This window comes from Rutidosis leptorrhynchoides, chromosome 5, assembly GCF_046630445.1.
Source record: "Rutidosis leptorrhynchoides isolate AG116_Rl617_1_P2 chromosome 5, CSIRO_AGI_Rlap_v1, whole genome shotgun sequence".
NCBI classification, from domain to species: domain Eukaryota; kingdom Viridiplantae; phylum Streptophyta; class Magnoliopsida; order Asterales; family Asteraceae; genus Rutidosis; species Rutidosis leptorrhynchoides.
Genome location: NC_092337.1, coordinates 155,706,870 through 155,731,624, shown reverse-complemented (window position 1 = coordinate 155,731,624; position 24,755 = coordinate 155,706,870).

The window sequence follows — 24,755 nt, the reverse complement described above, 5'->3', positions numbered from 1 at the left end:
ATATTACGACGGAGTGCTGTCCGAGTGATTTCAAAATAGTTTTTTTTGAATGAGTCGAAGCTAAGGAAATTATGGGTTATAGCTATGAAGGTGATGGGTATGGTTCATGGGTATGCTCGTGAGGTCAATCTAGTGTTTATCATCTCCGTTGCGTCTACGTACTTTCCTGCAATATTGAATCTCAACATTGATACGTTTGTGAATCCGAGGCCAACCTTGCACTTGTTAAATGACGTTATATGTATTTTTACTACGAAATACAGTATTGTGAGTTTCATTTGCTCCCTTTTATATATATTTTTGGGACTGAGAATACATGCGCTGTTTTATAAATGTTTTACGAAATAGGCACAAGTACTAAAACTAATTCTACGTGGGTTTAAACTAGAAATATACCCTTAGCTTGGTAACATTAAACTACTTGTCTATGTACGGTAGGCACGAATCCTAAAGATAGATCTATTGGGCCTGACAAACCCCATCCTGACTATGGGATGCTTTAGTACTTCGAGGTTATTTTAAACATACCTGATCTGGTGTACTTCAGAGGGTAAAACATGAACGTTAAGGCTTGTTACCGGGTGCCTACAACTTATAGAATACTTTTATACACTTGCGAGTGTACATATATTTATAAACGGAAATCTTGTGGTCTATTAATATATTGAAATGATTGTTATGATAAACCTATGAACTCATCAACCTTTTGGTTGACACATTAAAGCATGTTTATTCTCAGGTATTAAAGAAATCTTCCGCTGTGCATTAGCTCATTTTAAGGATATTACTTGGAGTCATTCATGGCATATTTTGAAAGACGTTGCATTCGAGTCATTGAGTTCATCAAGATTATTATTAAGCCAATTATAGTTGGATGTATTATGAAATGGTGTGCATGCCGCCAACTTTCGTTATAAAGAAAGTTTGTCTTTTAAAAATGAATGCAATGTTTGTAAAATGTATCATATAGAGGTCAAATACCTCGCGATGTAATCAACTATTGTGAATCGTTTATAATGTATATGAACGGGTCCTTTCAATGATTGATTATGATAAACTAATGAACTCACCAACCTTTTGGTTAACACTTTAAAGCATGTTTATTCTCAGGTATGAAAGAAATCTTCCGCTTTGCATTTGCTCATTTTAGAGATATTACTTGGAGTCCTTCATGACATATTTCAAAAGACGTTGCATTCGAGTCGTTGATTTCATCAAGATTATTATTAAGTCAATTATAGTTGGATATATTATGAAATGGTATGCATGCCGTCAACTTGCAATGTAATGAAAGTTTGTCTTTTAAAAACGAATGCAATGCTTGTAAAATGTATCATATAGAGGTCAAGTACCTCGCGATGTAATCAACTATTGAGAATCGTTTATAAGGTATATGAACGGGTCCTTTCAGTTGGTATCAGAGCGGTGGTCTTAGCGAACTAGGTCTGCATTAGTGTGTCAAACTGATAAGTCGTTAGGATGCATTAGTGAGTCTGGACTTCGACCGTGCCTGCATGTCAAAAGTTTTGCTTATCATTTCTAGTCGGAAATCATCTGCTTATCATCCTTATGAAATTACTTGCTTATAATTATTAGTCTAGACACGTCTTGCTACATTAATTGCATGAGTAGTGTATAGACAAAATTCATATCTTAGCGTATCTGCTAAATCATATCTTATCGTATCTGTTACCTTAAACTTTGCCTGACATATCCCGCAAATTCCTCCGTAATCTACGAAATCTTTTAATCTATATATATAGATATCCTATGTAAATAGAATACCATCCGATAGCCGGAAAATCATTTTATATCGAAAAATCCTTTATCCAATCGTATGAAATGGAATTTGTCATCAGTTCAAGTCACTCGAATTCCGAAATGGAATCCCACTCCAGCTTCGAAAGCAGTGTGACCGGAATGGATCAACCAATCAGCCATCATCTATTCTGTATGAATTGGGGATGGGTTCGTAGCCTCCTTAATCATTGGAGACAAGAAGAAGCCGATCCTTTCCATCCACCACATTGTCCTCTTGACGAAGAACCTGAAGCACTTACCGGCGAACCAATCCGAAACACCATTTTCTCTCTCATTTCCAGAGTATCTCGTCACGATTATATACTACATCAAATTCTAGATTTTATTTATCCGCTCGTCCGAACCGACAATCACCCCGGTGTAATAGAAGATGTCAACGAGCTTCGCGCTCGGGTAGTGGCTTTGAAGAATATGGTGCAAAGATTACAAACACCAGCAACAGCGCCAGCAGCATAACCAGTACCACCACCATCAACGCTAAAAGTACCATTACCACCCCCAACCACAACCGTGTCGTAAACCTCAACTTCACAATCTGACCCACGAGCAACAACGTCATACGCACTATAGATACCAAGGAGTACCAACAACAATAACTGACGAAGTATTAATTCATAACTTCATTGGAGAAACATTGCGCAACGATTATGTAATCTCTAAAGTCTTAGAGATTATCTAATCTGGCCCTAACCATAAATCAGTTAAGCGAACCAAAATGATAGAATGAAGAGTAGAAAACCTGACAAAAATGGTGTGTGGTTAACAAGCTAAACTTGTTTTACCAACAACATCAACGGTACCGTCAGCATCACCAGCATCGTCAGTACAGCCAACATCAGAATCAACAACACCTGTAACATCACAAAACTCCATCAGTTCAAGAATCACTGTGGACATCATTACGAATCAATAACGCGTATATTGTATCAACGAGTTATGAAGAATTAACTCATTCCATCTGAAGAAATTATATGTATATTTTATATATATATATTTTGAAATAAAAATAAGTCTTTCCGTGTTAAGCTATTGTGTGTGAATCTTAACTACTCGCTTAATTCATACTACAAATATGCAATAATGTACATCCTTCGCCCGCAACTTAACCATCGTTAACTACAAACTCTGTCTCAATTCAACAAATTCCAATTCATAATAAATCAAGTATATATTTGATTTTACACTTTCATCATCGATGTACCCGAAACTTTTCAGATAGCATCATTCGTACTTTGCGAAGTTCACAAGAATTTAACGAAAACCAACATCACGCCTCAACAAATAACGAATTATTGATTCATAATTATTGAAGAAATACTTATGTAATCTCTAAAGCCTTCAAGGGATTATTCAATTCTGGTTTCAACCATAAATCGAATGAGTTTAATTTAGTATTGACTCATTGAAATCTATGTTACATCTGAAGAGAATATATACATATATATTTTCATAAAGACTGTAATAAAATTCTTTTGTACAAAATATTAATTGTGAAATTTTTTTAACGGGTAGGTAATACCAGAGATATATATATATATATATATATATATATATATATATATATATATATATATATATATATATATTTACAATTAATATGTTACATTCTTCGAATCTGGTTAAGAAAATTATCAACTATACTTCTTACTTTCACAATAATATATATTCTTTCATAGCAATCAAAACAACAATACTCATTCAAACCCAATTACATATTCTGATTTTGAAACCTAAGAATTCAATACGAAATATAACCGGTACCATCACTTTTAGATTCTTACATCTTTCAAAGCTATACTTTGACTTCAAAATTGTGTTAGAACATCAAATGTATATTAACGATTACAATCTGTGTTCAAACCCTTCGAAAATTTCTGAAGACACTTCAAATAATGAGTAATCGAGATGATGATTCAACCACATATTACCCACAGTTATGTACTTAAAAAGCTCTCAAAACCAAAGTCATAATTCAACACAGATCTGTGTCAGATCTTTTGGCATTTATTAGCAAAAATAACTTTGCAATTCCTTTTCAAAGTAGCAAATTCTATCACAGCTCCAGCAAGACAACTTCAATTTTTCATTCGGAGTAGCCTTATCATAATCTTGATATATATGATTACCCTTTTGTTACCGGAGAACCTTTCATGTTTCACCACATTAGCCATAAACTTAATCACAACTTCACTGATCTTTGACCTTATGAAGAATCATTATAATTACCGAAAACCATCATTTACTCATTCACATCTTGTAACGAGAATTGCCATACGAATCATCGGGAATTAGCAATCAGTATTTTGAAATCTCGCAGCATGTCTACGCCAACAGTTATATGTGTATATATAACGTCTATCTTCTGGACTTAATTTGAATGTGAAGTTTCTGAAAAACACTCTGAACTACGAATTGGTTCTCCAAAAATAGAAAAATGCTAATGAAGCAGTAAAAACTATAAACGACTTTAACAGTAAAAGTTTGATGATAATGAAGAAGTGTGCTGGCAAAGCACAGAAAAAAAAAGAGAAGTCTTGGAATTGGAAACCGGATTGAGCAAAGTATGAAGGAGGCTGTGGGCAAATCACAAAGACTGAACCTGACTTCAAAGGATCCAAATGATTCAGTACATGCTGAAGTCATTAACGAATACCTTGCTCCTGACTCTAAACCCCTGCGGACAATATTCTTCATCATCCTCTGATATTAGAAATTCTAAGATATCATCGTATCTTTCATTATAAATATCCTCCATATTTCTGAAGATATTTTCTTAATTATTCTTATCTGAAATCATTTACCTCTTCACGCTATCTGTATTACATCATAAAAGAAACTATTTTAGTTTCTAAATTCTGAAACATTCGAGTTTAAAATAAGAATATTTTGAAGTAGTGTTGGGAACTGAAGCATGAATTAGTATAATATAATGACACTTGATCAACGTGATTATATTACAGTAAGTCATGCTGAGTTTCTAAATGGAACGTGATGATTCACAGACTATACCGTCATCATGTGCCATGTTACACGACTCTTGTATTCTACTTAATCTCTAAAATATCAAGAAAATATTTCTTGATGATTCGGCTTTTTCCGAGGTATTCTGGTAATTTGACAAGTCAAGATCATTCCATTATAATTTCCTTCCTAGAGAATTAACAATGTTTATTCCGAAAATCATATCTGCGAATTCTATACCATTACAAGCGGTGCTTAATCGCAAGAAGAAGAAACGAAAGGACAAAATACTGAAATAGAAATTAAGGTATAAATCGCAGCAAATAAAAGAGAGCATTAACTGGAGATGAGAATGATTATGGGAGACAGAAGTAGAGACATCGAAATATAAGAGAAGATATAAAATCCAACAATCACCCAGAAATTATAAACCGTATATATCGATGTAAATAGCAATATAAAGACACGGGAGAACTAAAAACACTATAAACCCAAGGGTAGGTAAGGAGTATATCAAGAATCAGAACTGGATGGAGCATATTGACAAATACTTTAAAGTATGAGCTGAGGGAGAAAGAAGAGAAGATGTGAGTGGTAAGGAAACGAAGGGAGTGGATTTATAGTAAAATATCCTACAGAGCAATCAAAATGGATGATCGCATTTAAACCGGATCCTAATTTCCATAATCAAATCTTATTATGAAGATTTTCTCCAAATCTCTTGAACTTGAAAATCAATTCTATCTACGTCAAAAGATATGACGAATCTATACCTACTCATTTCACTCTTTTGGTAATAGCTACACTCGTACTCTTCACAAAATCAAATGATTTTATCCATATTACTCAATGATGATAAAACCCTAATCTTCACCTTATATGCGTCATGAAAACATACTTATTGTCAACCATGACCATCCCAATCAAATTTCGGGACGAAATTTCTTTAACGGGTAGGTACTGTGACAACCCGGAAATTTCCGACCAAATTTAAACTTTAATCTTTATATATTCCCGACATGATAAGCAAAGTTTGTAAGTTGAATCTCAAGAATTTTAAACTGTGTTCATACACTTATTTAACCTCGATCAAATTCCAATGATTCACGAACCAATATATGAACGAACATGATTATATATGTATATGTGTGTGTGTGTGTATATATATATATATATATATATATATATATATATATATATATATATATATATATATATATTATAACTTGAAAACATTAACAAAGTATTAGACGTATAATACTTTATATAAACGTATTTGTTTCAAAATATATTATAATAGTTATCAATGGAATTAAAAGATGATATCAAATAATTAAATTATTATTTAATTATAATTACGAGTCTCTGTTAAGAGGTCCACTATGATTTGAGAAATTTATTCTTTTTAACGGTATTCGGAATAATTGGTAAAGTGATTTATTAGAAGGAATAAAAGTGTCAATTAACGGGAACTAGACAAGGGTTAGTGAAGATTCCCGTTTGATTTTCAATTTATGCTTTACAATAATTGTCTCGTGACTTTTGATAAGTTAAACTATTAAACTTGTATATTAATTAATGTGGAAGTAAAATTGTAGAATATAGATAACTTAGAAGATGGATATTGACAAGTTAAACAGATCGACATTTTACATTAAGATGATTCCTTACGTTTGATTTTTCCTTTAGACTTAATCCTACGAGTCATGATTAAAATGGAAATTAAAACCTTGAAACCTGATATGATTCATATATGATTTTACTTTCTTAAACGAAAACGTCTTTTCGATATAATAGACTTTTATTATTAAAAACGTCTTATGACATAACAACTTCTACTATTATAACCTTTGTAATAAAATGATTTTTGAATATAAAATAATTTGGTTATTAAAATATTTTATGAACGATTGTATATAAATGAACTATATCAATTTTAAACTTTAAAATACAAATGTTACGAAATAGTAATTCTTAATATTTAAAAGACTTCTAAATATATAAGTTTTGAATGACATTAGTTTTGAAAAACTATATTATGTAAATAGTTCAAATTTATATTTCGAAATGAAAATATAAATATATATAACTTAGTCATAAAACGTCCTGATTTAAAATAATATATTTTGATAAACAACGAGTCACTGATTTATAGAAGCAAATGACCACAACGCTCAATTTTATAAGTTACATTTTTTATAAGGTAATTTATTGATGAGTAAGTCAAATTATTAATAAGGGTACACGTCGCGTAACGTAAAAGGCTAGTTTTCTAAACGTATGAAAGTGCGTTCGAAAAACCTATTATGAATATATATGATTCTACTTTTCTAAAACGTTTTATGATATAACGATTTCCATTATTTTAACCTTTAAACAAAATGATTCTTAAATATATTTAGTTTTGGGAAAACAAAATTATCATATTTATTTGATTTAGTTTCAAACGTAAAAAACGTTTTCAGTTTAAAAAAGAACTTTATTATTAAAATGTATATAACTTTTATAAATATCTAGAACCACTTTTGACAACTCATTACTTAACCAGTATGATAAAGATAACGATATTTATATTTTATTTTATTAAATATATATAACGATTTAAATTAATATTATATATATTTATACACGTATTATACGTACATAGTTTTATACCTTTACTATACTTAAACTTTACCTTTACTTTATTTTTACTTTATTTTAACTTTAATAATTCACTTTAATAATTCATATTTTAATAATTCACTTTAATAATTCATACTTTAATAATTCACTTTAATAATTCAAAAATCTATTATAAATAGAATTTAATAGGTTTCATTATTTCATAGAAACTTGAAAATATTTTTCTCTAAACTCTCTCAATCGATGTACATATATATATTTACTCCGTATTATTTCAAGATATCATTAGTATACATAAAATAATACGACGGAGTGCTGTCCGAGTGATTTCGAAATTATTTTTCGAGCGGGATAGAGCTAAGAAAATTATGGGTTATAACTATGGAGGTTATGGGTATGGTTCGGGAATATTGCTCGTGAGTCAAACTAGTATTTATCATCCCCGTTGCGTCTACGTACCTTTCCTGCAATATTGAATCTCAATATTGATACGTGAGTACTCATAATTTAATTTTTTACATACTAATAGTGTATCCCTGACTAGTGCTCGAGAATATAGGATTATGCATGCTTGTACTTTTGATATTGCCATTAGATAGGATATGTTGAATCCTGAATTAGTTACGTATGCGGTTGAGATAAGGTATAAGATATGCATGTCGTTGGAAAGCTAACGAAAAATTAAGAACTTTTCATTTAGATATCGAATGGTTTCGATGAACGGATTTGAAGTTATAGTCAATTGAAATTTGGTATTATTATTAAAAAATGATTATTATTATTATCGTCGTTCTAGTTTTATCTTATCTTTATCAATAAAAGGAATTATCATTAAAAATTGTTATTTTTATTATTATTACTATCGTTATTATTCTTAAAGTTATAATTAGTATTACTATTATTATCTAATTATTATTATTATTATTATATTATTATTATTATTATTATTATTAATATATATATCATTATTCAAAAATGGTTATTGTTATTGTTATTATTATTATTATATTATCATTAAAATAATTATTAGTATTATCGTTAATAATGTCATAGTAATTATCATTATTAGTATTATTGTAATTAAAACTAATATTAGTAACACCTAATTATTTTGATTACTACTATTAACATTATTATGAACATGATATGAAAGTCGATTAAAAGCTATTAAACGAAACGTTTAGGAAATAATGAGTATGTGTATCATGATGAAATTAAAATATTATAAGATATTGATTTAGATAAAATTATCGTTCTTATTATTTTTATCATTACTATTATTAATAAAAGTATCGTTAGTATTAAAACTATCATTTTAACAAAAATTATCATTTTAATAGAAATGACATTGTTATTATAAAATACCACTATTATTATCATTTTAAATAGAATTATTATTTTAAAGATAATATTAAAAAGTGTCGTAAATATTAAAGTTATCATAACTAGAATTATCATTTTATCATAATGTCATCTTAGTAATTATAAATATTGATATTTTTATTAATAAAATAATAATAATTATTATTACAAAATAATACAACTTTTACTTACTATTATTATGAATATTATTTTATCAAATAAATATGTGATACAAACATATTTTACTACGTGTTATAAAATTTCTTTAATAATACCTATCATATTATCTTTATGATATTAAATGAACTCTATAAATCTTATTACTTAATATATATAAAAGTATATTTTATTATATAAATTTTAATATAAAATTTTATTTATTAATAAATGAATTATATTATTTACTCTAATAATTTTTTTTAAATATTTAAAAATATAAAACGACGAAATTTAAACTATATATTAATTATGTATAGATTTTAGAAATCATTTTGAGTCAAATTGACTTTTGTTGACCTATGCATATTAGTCTCGAGCATTAGGATTATGGTACACGATGACTTGACCTAATTTGTTAGACAAACATTGACCAACACATAAATATATATAATTAATATAGGTTCGTGAATCCGAGGCCAACCCTGCACTTGTTTAATGACATTATATGTATTTTTACTACGAAATACAGTATGGTGAGTTTCATTTGCCTTTCCCTTTATATTTTTGGGCTGAGAATACATGCGCAATTTTTATAAATGTTTTACGGAATAGAGACAAGTAATTGAAACTACATTATATGGGTGAATGATCGAAGCCGAATATGCCCCTTTTGCTTGGTAGCCTAAGAATTAGTAAACCGATCTACTAATTGACGCGAATCCTAAAGATAGATCTATTGGGCCTAACGAACCCCATCCAAAGTACCGGATGCTTTAGTACTTCGAATTCGTTTTATATCATGTCCGAAGAATTTCCCGGAATGATAGGGGATATTCTTATATGCATCTTGTTAATGTCGGTTACCAGGTGTTCACCATATGAATGATTTTTGTCTCTATGCATGGGACGTATATTTATGAGAAATGGAAATGAAATTCTTGTGGTCTATTAAAATGATGAAAATGATTGATTATGATAAACTAATGAACTCTCCAACCTTTTGGTTGACACTTTAAAGCATGTTTATTCTCAAGTATGAAAGAAATCTTCCGCTGTGCATTTGCTCGTTTTAGAGATATTACTTGGAGTCCTTCATGACATATTTCAAAAGACGTTGCATTCGAGTCGTTGATTTCATCAAGATTATTATTAAGTTAATTATAGTTGGATATATTATGAAATGGTATGCATGCCGTCAACTTGCAATGTAATGAAAGTTTGTCTTTTAAAAACGAATGCAATGCTTGTAAAATATATCATATAGAGGTCAAGTACCTCGTGATGTAATCAACTATTGAGAATCGTTTATAATGTATATGAACGGGTCCTTTCATAAAGGACATGTTTAAATGAGAACAGAAAAAAAATGCAGGACCATGAATTTTTTTTAATTACATAATTTTTATGTCTTTAAATAAAACAAATTACGTATACATACATATTAATATGATTAGATGCTCTTATTATCCATGTTGGACACCATCACCTTAGACCATTTTTAACCCAGCATGTGACGTCACAGAGAGATTGAGTACATTTTGGCCAAAAAGTGTAATCTGCTTGTGACGTGGCAGTGTCAGGTTTTGACACTCATTAAACCTGACGCCCCATTTCAGTGTCTAATTCATGTAGGTCCTGCCAGTTTATTTTTTGTTTTTTCTTTTTTATTAAATATGAATACAAAATATATTACATAAATTAAAATACATACAAAATATAACCATTACATAAAATTAATATAATTCAACAATACATAAAATTTAACCATTACATAAAATTAATAATACGATTTTAATTATAAAATAAACTAATTCATGGTGCGGAATGTGGACGGAAGGTTCCAAATATGTTTAACTAGATCATTGGTTAGTGTAGCGACCCGACCAAATCGTCATTGACGGCGCCGTCTACTTAGGTCCCGTTACGTGGTCATAAGTCTTTAAAACAACGTTTGACCAAAAGATATGTCGCATTCATTTCAAATGTAAAGGTTGTTCAAGTTTACAAGAATAGTTCCACCACGAGTTACGATACATAGTTTTAAGTACAAATGAAACTTATGCGACACAATTTAAAAGTATCCAAAAGACGCTCCATGTATGCATATATACTCGACATCCAATGCAAGTATCAAAATAATGAGCGGAAGCATGTATCACATATCGTGCAAGACCTGAGAAAAACATAGAAATCTGTCAACGAAAACGTTGGTGAAATCATAGGTTTAGTAAGTAAATTGTATTGAACCACAAGGTTCTTTAAGAATTGCTCAACCAAAATCGTTCACATTCCAAAATAGTATTTGTATCACGAGCACCCAATTATCAAGGCTTAACCGAATCTTCCCTCTGAATTTTGAATTTAGTGTTAGAACTTACACTATACATTGTTGAAATTATATTTCATTCACTAACGGTAGCGAACCGTCTGAATGAGGGTTTGTTAAACCCGTATGGCCACACAACATAATTACACGCTTACACTTACACCCTGCAAGTGGAACTAATGATAATTGGATTGAGGACTTTTGTTCAAACTCGTATGCATCTTTGTATTCGTATTTGTTCACAATGTAAAAGCATGAAAAGTAAATAAGTATGAAATGTATGTGTTTCTCAGCCCACGATGTAAAGAATAAAAGTGATTGAAAAAGTGGGACTATGATCTCACCTTGAGTGCAAGAGTTAATAAAGTACTCCAACAAGTAAACGCGTGCAAAGACAAAGCTAGTCTTGACCTAAACATATAGGTTATATCAATAACGGTAAACACAAACGGTCAAAGATGTTCAATTAGTCCTATGGCTCGTTACGACTCGATTATAAAGCATGTAAATCAAATTGTCAAGTTTCATGCAAGATACAAGTAAAGAATCATGTTAGAAAGATTGCATAATCATTTGGTTAAGTTTGACAAAAAGTCAAACTTGGGTCGGGTCAAAGTCAACGAAAAAGTCAACATGTTCGGGTCGGGTCTCGAACTATTTTTCTGAGGTTTTTATTCATATATAAGCATGTTAGAACAAGTTGCATGTGAATTGGAGGTCTAGAACATGGCAAACATTTTTCATAATTTGGACCACGGTAACAGAATCTGGGCACGGCTTATGCCGCGCCGCGGCACCCACCTGTCGCGCCGCGACATTGCACGGGTGCTGGTGCCTGGCCAGTCCCAAATGTTCAAGTCTCAATCCAAAACCTTTTTGTGCATAAAACACAAACCGCTAACACTTAGGACTCGCACCTTATATCGTTGGAAAGCTCTTTTGACGTAGAATGCAACTAAACACAATTCATCAATCAAAAACATCATTTACAATAACCGAAAACTCGTCAATTGATCAAGAAAGGTTTATTTTCAAAGTTTCAAGTTCGTAAAACGTATTTTATGATTCGGGAATCCAATTTACACATACGATATGCCGTTTCGAGGGTAATTAAGCATACATTACAACTAATCACTAACAATTAACATTCCATGGCATTCAAGCATCAAAAGTTCATGTCAAGAACTATCAAACCCTAGTCAAACATCACAAAATCAATATTCATGTTTTTGAAGTTTTCTTAATCAACCTACGCATCAAAACGAAGCTAGTGATACTAGTAACACAATTAAAACATGCACTTTAACAATCTAACAACATTAACTCATCCAAAATCAAGGATTAAGCACACCCATTTCAAGTTCATGCTAGTTACTCCAAAAACAACAAATCGAGCAAACCAAACATATATTCATGTTAGACTCGAGCCATAGACACTAACTAACACCATTTCAAATCAAAAACACGAATTTAGAGAAATCTAGAGTTTTAGAAATGTTACCCAAACGAGATGAAGTTGGTATCAAATTGTAGAGGATGAAGAGAGGATTCCAAATATGTAATCGGATTTGTTGTGAGCTTCCAAGATTGAATTTAGATGATGAATGAATGGAATGGGTTTGTGTGTGTGTTCTTGAGATGGAGAGAAAAGGGATGAGGGAGATGATGGAATGGATGAAATGGGTTGACTAGTTGACCTAGTCAACTAGTTTGCCCATTTGGCAACTCCGGTCCCTCGAGTTTCAAAGCGGGTGCGGGATTTAACCGATCGAATATTTTTAAAACGCAAGTTAACGAGAGATGTTATAATTAAATGACGGAATTATTATGAACGTTAGTCAACGGAAACTACGAATTTAAATAACGAAAGGTATTATTTAAAAGAAAAAGACGGTGTTAAAAATAAATTTAACGGAAAAATGCGGGATGTTACATTATCCACAACTCAAAAGAAATTTCGTCCCGAAATTTAGTTGGAAGTAGTAGTCGATATCTCTTACTCGAGACTTTACGTTGTCAATGCTATGAATAAGTGAAAGTACGTTCTTGAGGGTTCTCATGAATTTGGATAGTCAGGGTTTTACGTTGCATTAAGGTTCGGTTTTTACGATCCCCAGTTTCAACTGGTTTTCCTATGAAGAGAAGTTTGTCATCGATAGTTGATGTATCCGGCAGGATTGCATGTTCCTGTTCCGCAGGACACGTTTCTAAGTTTGTTACACAAAATGTAGGGTAAACGGAAACTTAATTGAGTCGGAAGTTCTAAACGGTAGGGAGCGGTTCCAATACGCCCCAAGGTTTCAAAAGGGTTAACATGTCGCGGGTTTAACTTTCCCTGATTCCCGAAACGGATTACACCCTTCCAAGGTGCGGGTTCTCAATATTACGCGGTTACACACTGGGATTTGTGAGGTTTTCATCTAAGTTTGGTATAACTCTTTTGGCGACTAAGGATCGTCTCGAGCCCTCCTCGGATTTGAATGATTTCAATTGTTGTTTCTTGATGGAGTTCAGATTCGGCGATTTGCTTGCCGCATGCTTTGGTTAAATGAACAGGGGTATGACATTAGCGGTCATATAGGGTTTCGGAAAGTGCGTGTGAACACACGAGTGGTATCTACTGTTGTAAGAGTGATCTACTAAAGGTGACAATACGAGTTTGTGACATGTCTTTCCAAGACGTAAATCGTTCGTTTGCTTGGTTCGTCGGTTTGTGGGTGGTACGCGGTACTCATGTCTAAGCGGGTTCCCAAGGTTTCTTGTGAAACTAGAAGTGAAACGAGTATTTCGATACGGAATAATTGACAAAGATACACCGTGTTGGAATAGAATCTCTTAAGATACGTTTGAACAAGTTAGTTAGGGTTCGAAAATGTTCGTTAGGACTATTCACCCTCGTGGCGAATACTAATGTAATATAAGGAGTTTCTCTATCCATGGAGAAATGTTACAAGGAGTTCCCTTAAACGGAAGTGCGAGCGATAAAGATAGGAGTGAAACGAGGACTTAGAATAGGATGAGCTTACATCTCGAGGTTGCCATAACGTGCCTCTAGTTGTCAAAAGTTGAAGTCTGAAAGAGAAACGAGGTAGTACACGTAGTTGTATAGTTCGGGGTTGAATAATAGTTGACCGATTTTCAGAAACACAAGGGCGTTAAGTCAAAGAAGAGTGAAGTATCGTTGGATTGTGTGTTATCTTAAATTCCAGTAATATCAGACGGTAACGGTGAAATATCAGAGGTATGTAGTGTGGTACATGATGACGAGAAAATTGGTCGAGTCCACAATTATGTATTCGAATTCTTCGTGCAAAATAACGAATTTCAGTTACGTCAATTTTGAGTCGAGAGAGTATGCCTTTCAGGCGTTCAAGTAGAAATATCTCCATATTCGCATTCCATTGTGCTAATCGAATTTAGCTAGTAAGGTTTGCGTGAAAAAAAAAATTACGTTCAAGGTTCGGACACGGAGAGGTTTAAATTTCTACCTTAATGAGTTATCGAGGGTAAAGAACGAGCATCACGAGATAAAGTCGAAAATGAATCTGCGGTAACAACCGGTGAGATCGAAGATTTTACAAGTACAAGTCTGAGTCGTGAGAGTTTCCCGGTTACGTGTGGTTTCGATTGTGAGATGTATTGAAATACTTTGACCACTATCAACAGGGTCTAGAAATTGAACTTCGTTTAACCAAAATCCTCACTCACGGAGATGTTGTTCGTTTTCCTTCTTTACTTGAATAGGTCAAGATATCATGTATAAATACGATAACGGATTTGTCTAGATAAGTTTGCGTACGTGGTTTAGGAGGTTCATGGATACGGACAGAGTCCTAAATAAATTGAAGGGTACTAAGAGAGATTTACAACTAACGTTGCGAGTTCGGAAAATGGCTTAGGAGACTTCGTCTCCCTTAACCCCCAATTGATGATAACCGGAACGGAGGTCGTTTTGGAATACACACGGGATTCATGCAAGAAATCATGAGGTCATGGATGCGAGGGAGAGGGTATCGGTTTCCAACCGAAAATTACTCAGTTCACAATAATCTATACAAGACGATGGGGAAACATTTTTTTTTTTTTTTTTTTTTTTTTTTTTTTTTTTTACCGAATAGGTTCCGAGCTCCCTAGTTCTATAGGTGTCAAGTCAAAAGTCTTAATGTATATCCTCCAATAAAATTTATAGGCACACAATATCTTCCGTTGGTCACTTAAATTGCCTAAGTAGTGTCTAGGGGAAAAAGGTGGAGTGTAAAGGGTACGAGTCAAAGTCTTGTTTATAAAACGTCTAACGGTAACCGAATCGAATAAACATGAAACGTGAGAATTTCGAGAAGAAACATACCCGTGACTAGTCCATCGTCGTCTCGGCATCCTAGGCGTTGATGTTGAAAGTTTAACGGCGTGCGTTGGGGTTGATTTTCTTATTTGGGCACGCACTCCTAAAATGACCCGGTTGGCCACATTCAAAACAAACACCCGTCTTGGGTGCATTGGGCTCCTTTTGGGCGACGGGAGCGGTATTCCTACAATCGTGGGCTACATGGCCACTTCTTTGACACTTCAAGCAAAATGGTTTGCCACATTCGCCTAAATGATGTTTGTAGCACTCGTTACAATACGGTAGGTGTCCGGTATAACCTTTCTTGCCGTTGGGGATGAAGGGCTTCTTGGCGAGGTTGTTGTAATTGCTTGATTGGGGGGCTTCCCATTTTCTTTTGTTGTCACCCGATTTATCCTCGGCTTTAGGTGCCGGCACTTCAATCTCGTCCACTGTTTCAATCAATTGGCGGGCCATATTCAAAGCCTCTTGGTGGTTAGCGGGTTTGGATGACATTACTCCTTGTTTGATGCTCTTGGGGAGACCATCCATGTAAAGTTCGACCCTTAAAGATTCGGGGTTCACAAGATTTGGGCACATCAAAGCAAGTTCGGAGAATCGTTGATTATAGGCCTTAAGGTCGTTCCCGACCGCTTTCAGAGCTCTTAGTTCTTGTTCGAGCCTTCGGGTTTCTTCGCGAGGAAAATATTCGGTGATCATCTTTCCCCTTAAGTCGGCCCAAGAGAGAGCGTGGGCTTCGTGGATACTCACCGATTGTACATACGAATTCCACCATGTGAGAGCGATACCGGCGAAGGTGTGAGTGGAATATCTAACCTTGTCTTGGTCTCGACAACCGCTTATGCTAAAGACGGCTTCCGTTTGCTCAAACCATCGGGTGAGCACAACCGGTCCCCCGGTTCCATCGAAAGTGTGAGGTTTGCACCCTATGAAATTCTTATAGGAGCATCCTTCGTTGGAATTTCTGGCTCCATTGTTGTTGTTATGATGATTGTTGTTATTGTTGTTGTTGGAGGAGTGACCGGCCATGGCCGCATCCACGGCAGTGGCTATCATACGTTGGAGGGCTTGTTCGGGAGTTTCGGGAGGAGCGCGTCGACGAGCCATTGTTCCTTCATGACACAAGAATATCGTTGGTTAGTATTTTCAACAATACTAACCGTGGCATGGAATAAGGATAGAGAGAAAAATTTTCCTTGACTCGCCTTAAATTCTCTATGTCATAATGTCGGAACGTCCATGTGAATCACCGTAATATAATCCCGGAAATTATATTACCCTGATTCTCATGTGCATTTAACATTACTTCATAAAGTCAAGGTGGCGCACCAACAAAATTTATCAACGTAAGATCAAGATCGAATACGAGTTAGATATGATAGAAGAGTTCGAGTATAAATGCACAATTAGTCAAATAATTCCTACTTCAGTCTATATGCCGGTTGTAGTCTAGACTCATCAATGTACCCTATGACTCGGGGTTGACACTAATGAACTCTAAATCCCTACAACCAACGCTCTGATACCATCTGTAGCGACCCGACCAAATCGTCATTGACGGCGCCGTCTACTTAGGTCCCGTTACGTGGTCATAAGTCTTTAAAACAACGTTTGACCAAAAGATATGTCGCATTCATTTCAAATGTAAAGGTTGTTCAAGTTTACAAGAATAGTTCCACCACGAGTTACGATACATAGTTTTAAGTACAAATGAAACTTATGCGACACAATTTAAAAGTATCCAAAAGACGCTCCATGTATGCATATATACTCGACATCCAATGCAAGTATCAAAATAATGAGCGGAAGCATGTATCACATATCGTGCAAGACCTGAGAAAAACATAGAAATCTGTCAACGAAAACGTTGGTGAAATCATAGGTTTAGTAAGTAAATTGTATTGAACCACAAGGTTCTTTAAGAATTGCTCAACCAAAATCGTTCACATTCCAAAATAGTATTTGTATCACGAGCACCCAATTATCAAGGCTTAACCGAATCTTCCCTCTGAATTTTGAATTTAGTGTTAGAACTTACACTATACATTGTTGAAATTATATTTCATTCACTAACGGTAGCGAACCGTCTGAATGAGGGTTTGTTAAACCCGTATGGCCACACAACATAATTACACGCTTACACTTACACCCTGCAAGTGGAACTAATGATAATTGGATTGAGGACTTTTGTTCAAACTCGTATGCATCTTTGTATTCGTATTTGTTCACAATGTAAAAGCATGAAAAGTAAATAAGTATGAAATGTATGTGTTTCTCAGCCCACGATGTAAAGAATAAAAGTGATTGAAAAAGTGGGACTATGATCTCACCTTGAGTGCAAGAGTTAATAAAGTACTCCAACAAGTAAACGCGTGCAAAGACAAAGCTAGTCTTGACCTAAACATATAGGTTATATCAATAACGGTAAACACAAACGGTCAAAGATGTTCAATTAGTCCTATGGCTCGTTACGACTCGATTATAAAGCATGTAAATCAAATTGTCAAGTTTCATGCAAGATACAAGTAAAGAATCATGTTAGAAAGATTGCATAATCATTTGGTTAAGTTTGACAAAAAGTCAAACTTGGGTCGGGTCAAAGTCAACGAAAAAGTCAACATGTTCGGGTCGGGTCTCGAACTATTTTTCTGAGGTTTTTATTCATATATAAGCATGTTAGAACAAGTTGCATGTGAATTGGAGGTCTAGAACATGGCAAACATTTTTCATAATTTGGACCACGGTAACAGAATCTGGGCACGGCTTATGCCGCGCCGCGGCACCCACCTGTCGCGCCGCGACATTGCACGGGTGCTGGTGCCTGGCCAGTCCCAAATGTTCAAGTCTCAATCCAAAACCTTTTTGTGCATAAAACACAAACCGCTAACACTTAGGACTCGCACCTTATATCGTTGGAAAGCTCTTTTGACGTAGAATGCAACTAAACACAATTCATCAATCAAAAACATCATTTACAATAACCGAAAACTCGTCAATTGATCAAGAAAGGTTTATTTTCAAAGTTTCAAGTTCGTAAAACGTATTTTATGATTCGGGAATCCAATTTACACATACGATATGCCGTTTCGAGGGTAATTAAGCATACATTACAACTAATCACTAACAATTAACATTCCATGGCATTCAAGCATCAAAAGTTCATGTCAAGAACTATCAAACCCTAGTCAAACATCACAAAATCAATATTCATGTTTTTGAAGTTTTCTTAATCAACCTACGCATCAAAACGAAGCTAGTGATACTAGTAACACAATTAAAACATGCACTTTAACAATCTAACAACATTAACTCATCCAAAATCAAGGATTAAGCACACCCATTTCAAGTTCATGCTAGTTACTCCAAAAACAACAAATCGAGCAAACCAAACATATATTCATGTTAGACTCGAGCCATAGACACTAACTAACACCATTTCAAATCAAAAACACGAATTTAGAGAAATCTAGAGTTTTAGAAATGTTACCCAAACGAGATGAAGTTGGTATCAAATTGTAGAGGATGAAGAGAGGATTCCAAATATGTAATCGGATTTGTTGTGAGCTTCCAAGATTGAATTTAGATGATGAATGAATGGAATGGGTTTGTGTGTGTGTTCTTGAGATGGAGAGAAAAGGGATGAGGGAGATGATGGAATGGATGAAATGGGTTGACTAGTTGACCTAGTCAACTAGTTTGCCCATTTGGCAACTCCGGTCCCTCGAGTTTCAAAGCGGGTGCGGGATTTAACCGATCGAATATTTTTAAAACGCAAGTTAACGAGAGATGTTATAATTAAATGACGGAATTATTATGAACGTTAGTCAACGGAAACTACGAATTTAAATAACGAAAGGTATTATTTAAAAGAAAAAGACGGTGTTAAAAATAAATTTAACGGAAAAACGCGGGATGTTACAGTTAGTTGGTCGTGCAACGTCCTATCTCTTAATTCTCGAATGGCAGTGTCTTGATCCCTCCTCTATTCAGTATACGTTCTGGACGATTCTCCATATCTTCGGTAATGAAATCTTCCTCCCAATCACTTAACGCAAATCCTTGATATTCTAAAATCATATTATGTAATATGATACAACAATCCATAACTCTTCGCATCTTGTTTACTGACATAGTGCGTGATGCTAACCTTAAAATATGAAATCGACCTTGAAGAATCCCAAATGCCCTTTCTACATCCTTTCGAGTACTAGCTTGAAACTTAGTAAACTTAATCCTTGGTTTATCTGTTGGACACACAAAATCTTTGACTAGAGTAGCCCAATCTGGATATATACCGTCAGCTAGGTAATAGCCTTTTATGTACTGATTACCATTTACCTCAAATGGTGTGGGTGGTGATGTTCCGTTCGTATGATTTATTGGACCCCGTCATCCCAAAAAATGCATGTCAAATCCACAAGTCATACGAAGCAACTGCTTCAAGCATAATGGTAGGTTTCTTGTGATCACCCTGAGTGTATTATCCATTCAAAGCAACATGACAATTCTTCCAATCCCAATGCATATCATCAATACTCCCGAGCATACCTAAAACCATATTTCTCCTCATGTTTACTATATAATCGTTGAACATCGTATGCATTGGAAGATCTCATGTAATGTTCTTTGTATAAAGTAACAATACACTTACAAAAGTTGTCTATACAAATTACTAAGGTTTGCTCACTCATTTTTAAATATTCATCAAACATATCGGCTGCGTTCCTATACGCCAATTGGCGTAGATCCGAACTCATTTTTTGCAATATTGTTAAAGTCGGCCGACCGATAGCATCGAAACGTTCGCTAAAAATCTAAAATGCTCGGGAATATCATGACTATCGAAATTAGATCTACCTTGCAATATTCGGAGAGATAATTGAATCCGCATACGAAAACGCCTTTTAAATTTATGTGGCCGAAACACGGGCGTCTCACTAAAATAATCCTTACATAAGCTATGTGCGGCTTCCTCACGATTTCTTGGAATATAAATTCGAGATCTTGGAACACGCTCGGATTCGACTTCGGAATCTTCATCTTCTAATTCTTGAATTAGTGCAATAATATGCTCGTCTTCCGAATCGAATTTGGAATTAAGTAAATACGATGCCATTTATTTTTAAAAATAGTATGATTGAAAGTGTAAAATTGATAGAAATTGATGAGTTTTGGTGTGTTAAAATGAGAGTTTGAATGAGTTTATATAGATAAATATATAAATAATTTAAATAAAAAATACTGAAAAATGGGCTTGATAGCCGGTTCCCCGCAGCTAGTTTCGTGGACCAATCAGCTCGCGACACCTTCCTTTGACGATTTTTTCCGTTATATAATAAATTGACGCCTCACGTCACGTCTGACGCCCGGTTATAGGCGTCAGGGGGCATCAACCGACGCCAACGCGTCTGACGGGACCCCTCTGACGCCGCATTAAAAATGCTCTTAGAAGAACACGCACCGAGAACCTTCAGATTCTTCTTGTTTTTTAGAAACCAAGGTCGAAAAAAGCCTTTTCACGATGAAACGGACAACACACAATATTTCTTACCACTGTCGGGCACACCACGACCTCCAACACATGGCTAGTGACCCCTAGTGTTAATCAAAGAAGTAATGCGGGTATCTTCCACAAAACTAAGGTTGAAATTTAATGTCAATTATCAATCTGTTTATATATTGGTTTAATTTGTGTTATATATTATATTATATATGGATTAAATTTGTGTAAATTAAGTTTTGTCTTTGATTATGAGTTGATTAACTTGCTTGTACTAGTTTCATTATTTTGAGTTTCGTGTTTGAGATTTTCATTTGGATACAATATAATTTTGTGTTAGATCCCCTCAACTTATAGACAATAACATTAAATTTTGACAACATATTTTATACAGGTTTTTCAGTTGAACATTTAGGGTGTGTTTGTCTATCTTCTAATTGAATGGTTGATTTAGCGTTGTATGTTGAATCATTCAGCATTGACCGCGTTTCTTTCTGACATCTGAATGACAGTTGATGTTTATGGTTTAAATATTCAGTGTTGACACATTCAGAGCTGAAATAATCTTTTAACCATTAACCACATAAATTTCATGTAATCTCCTTTTTAAATTATATCAAGAACACTTATTAAACAAATACATAGACAAAATATTAAGAAATCCCCATGGTTTGTATCATAAATCACTTGTGGTCCCTGCATTATTTTCGTCAAGAATTATCCTCGTAGGTTGCATTTTGAATCACCGATGATCCCTATGGTACATATCTCAGGGCCATCTCTGACCAAATAATGCAAACCACACGGACCATCAGTGATTCAAAATGAAAACCACGGGGAACCATTAGTGATTCAAATGCAAATCACATGAACCATCCTTGACAAAAAAAAAAAAGTTTAGGGAGCGCCAATGATTTCTGATACAAACCACATGGACCATTCTTGATATTTTGTCAAATATATATTCTAGTTTTTATTCATATAGAGGTTAATAAGGTAATTTTACATCATTAACATTGATCATTCAAAATGATTGTTAATAAGCTTATTGTCATTCAGAACCAAACTGAAACGAAATATTTGAATTATTCAGCATCCAAAGCTTAACCATTCAATTTTGTCAAACACACCCTTATTTTGTATATACATTTATATATAACTAAGTTAGTGGCCCGCGCTTCGCTGCGGGTTTTTAACCGACCATAAAGTTAAACACTTTAAGTATTCATAGATAGGATAGGTACAAAGAAAAGTGTTATAGAATCATCAACTTAGGAAAAGGCTTAGATGATGGGATGTAAATTTATATAATCAACAACTTATGAAAAGCCTGACTGTATGATCTAAATGATATAACTCCATTACGTAACACATAAATAAATATAATAAAACTGACATTCTAGGAAGTCAGCCTTGTGTCATAAACCAATTTACTATCAACCCAAAATTTCAAATAACCCTCAACAATTGGTTTCCATTTGGGCAATCGTTTATCTTGTGTTTTTTTACACTTGCTTTTGCTTGATCGTCTGTATGCTATTTTATTGCCACAACTCTCATCTCTTCCACAAACCCTTTTATATTTCTTAATCATTTATAACTTAAGGTACATAAAACTTAATATATTCTACTATTTTCACCACTCCATCATCAGATGCAACAACAAAGTTAAATACATATGATAAATGTTGATACATTTTTATCATTCCTTAAATTGATGGCATTTTTGTTTGATAATAAAGTAACCTTTTTAAGCAAATGATTTAAGCAATCACATTAAGTACGGACGTTTCCACCCACCTGACCAAATTGACCCGTTTCTATTTCTAGCTCCATTTTCATGTTTGACCCAAGACCAATTTGATTCACCACAAACTAATGAGCAAAGTATAGCGTAAACATTCAGTCAGACCTAATGTCTTCCAATAGAATGTTTAGCTAGTTATTTATGCGTTAAAAATAATCATTGGGTGACTTTAAATAAATATTTAACCATTAGAGATCAAACAAAACCCATAACAACATGTTTACATGTAAATGAGTCATAAGGCAAATGCAGAAGATCACTAACCTGCTTGTGTGCTCAGGAAAACACCTCCATGTTATTTTTATTTTTTTGCCGGAGAGCATGTAAATCTCCTCCATTGGAATACTCCATAACCAAGTAGCCTTTAGTAGCTTATTGCATTATAAGCATATTAGCACATATGTTTCTGTCTGTAACAAATTGCATTTGGAGATTCTAAGTTTTTGTGGCCTATCACTGATTAAAACATGATACAATGATGCTCATGATCATCATCCTTATCATATAAAATCAAAGGAAAATTTACATTAATTTTAGAAAGCTATACCTAAGAAAGTTTAGATATAAGATTTAACATTTCAAACACAAAACACATCATCACACAAAAACTGCAACTAATATCAAAGAAATCAATATATACAATGGAAATATTACCTAGAGAAAAAGGGCCGATTCATAGTGCGGGCCGAAGGTCGAGACTGATTACGGCCATCGTCAGGTGAAATGTCCCGTTCATATCGATTATAAACGTTTCATATTAATTGATTTCCTTGCGAGGTATTGACCTCTATATGAGACGTTTTTCAAAGACTGTATTCGTTTTTAAAACAAACCATAACCTTTATTTTATCGTTAAAGGTTTTAAAATCATAACGTAGATTATCTAGTAATGATAATCTAAAAGATAACATTTTTCACACGACCATTACATAATGGTTTACAATAATATTACACATCGATTTAAATCTCCGAATGCAGTTTTTAAACAATATATTACAAGCATGCTGACTCCAATTCTTGTCCTTAATTAGCATGCAACAGCGGAAGCTCTTAATAATCACCTGAGAATAAACATGCTTAAAAACATCAACAAAAATGTTGGCGAGTTATAGGTTTAACCTATATATATCAAATTGTAATAATAGACCACAAGATTTCATTTTTCATAAACATCCATCTCATATCAGGCATTTCGCATAAACTGCATAGAGATAAAAATCATTCATATGGTGAACACCTGGTAACCGACATTAACAGAACGCGTCTAGAATATCCCCATCATTTCGGGACTCTCATCGGACATGATAAAATCGAAGTACTAAAGCATCCGTAACCCGGATGGGGTTTGTTAGGCCTAATAGATCTATCTTTTGAATTCGCGTCAATTAGGGTTTCTGTTCCCTAATTCTTAGATTACCAGACTAAAAAGGGTGATATTCGGTAATAGTAATTCAAACATAGAATGTAGTTTCGCGTACTTGTGTCTATTTTGTAAAACAATTATAAAACTGCATGTATTCTCATCCCAAAATATTAGATTTTAAAAGTGGGACTATAACTCACTTTCACAGATTCTTAATTCGTCGAGAATTAGACTTGGCCACTGATCGATTCACGAACCTATAACAAATATATACATATATATCAAAGTATGATCGAAATATATTCACAAAATGTTTTATTACGTTTTAACGATTTAAGTTTGTTAAGTTAGCAGTCCAACGTTAGTAATCTACAACTAGTTGTCCATAGTTAGATGTACAGAATTAAATCAATATATATTATCTCGAATCAATCCACGACCCAGTGTATACAAGTCTCAGGCTAGATCACAACTCAAAGTATATAT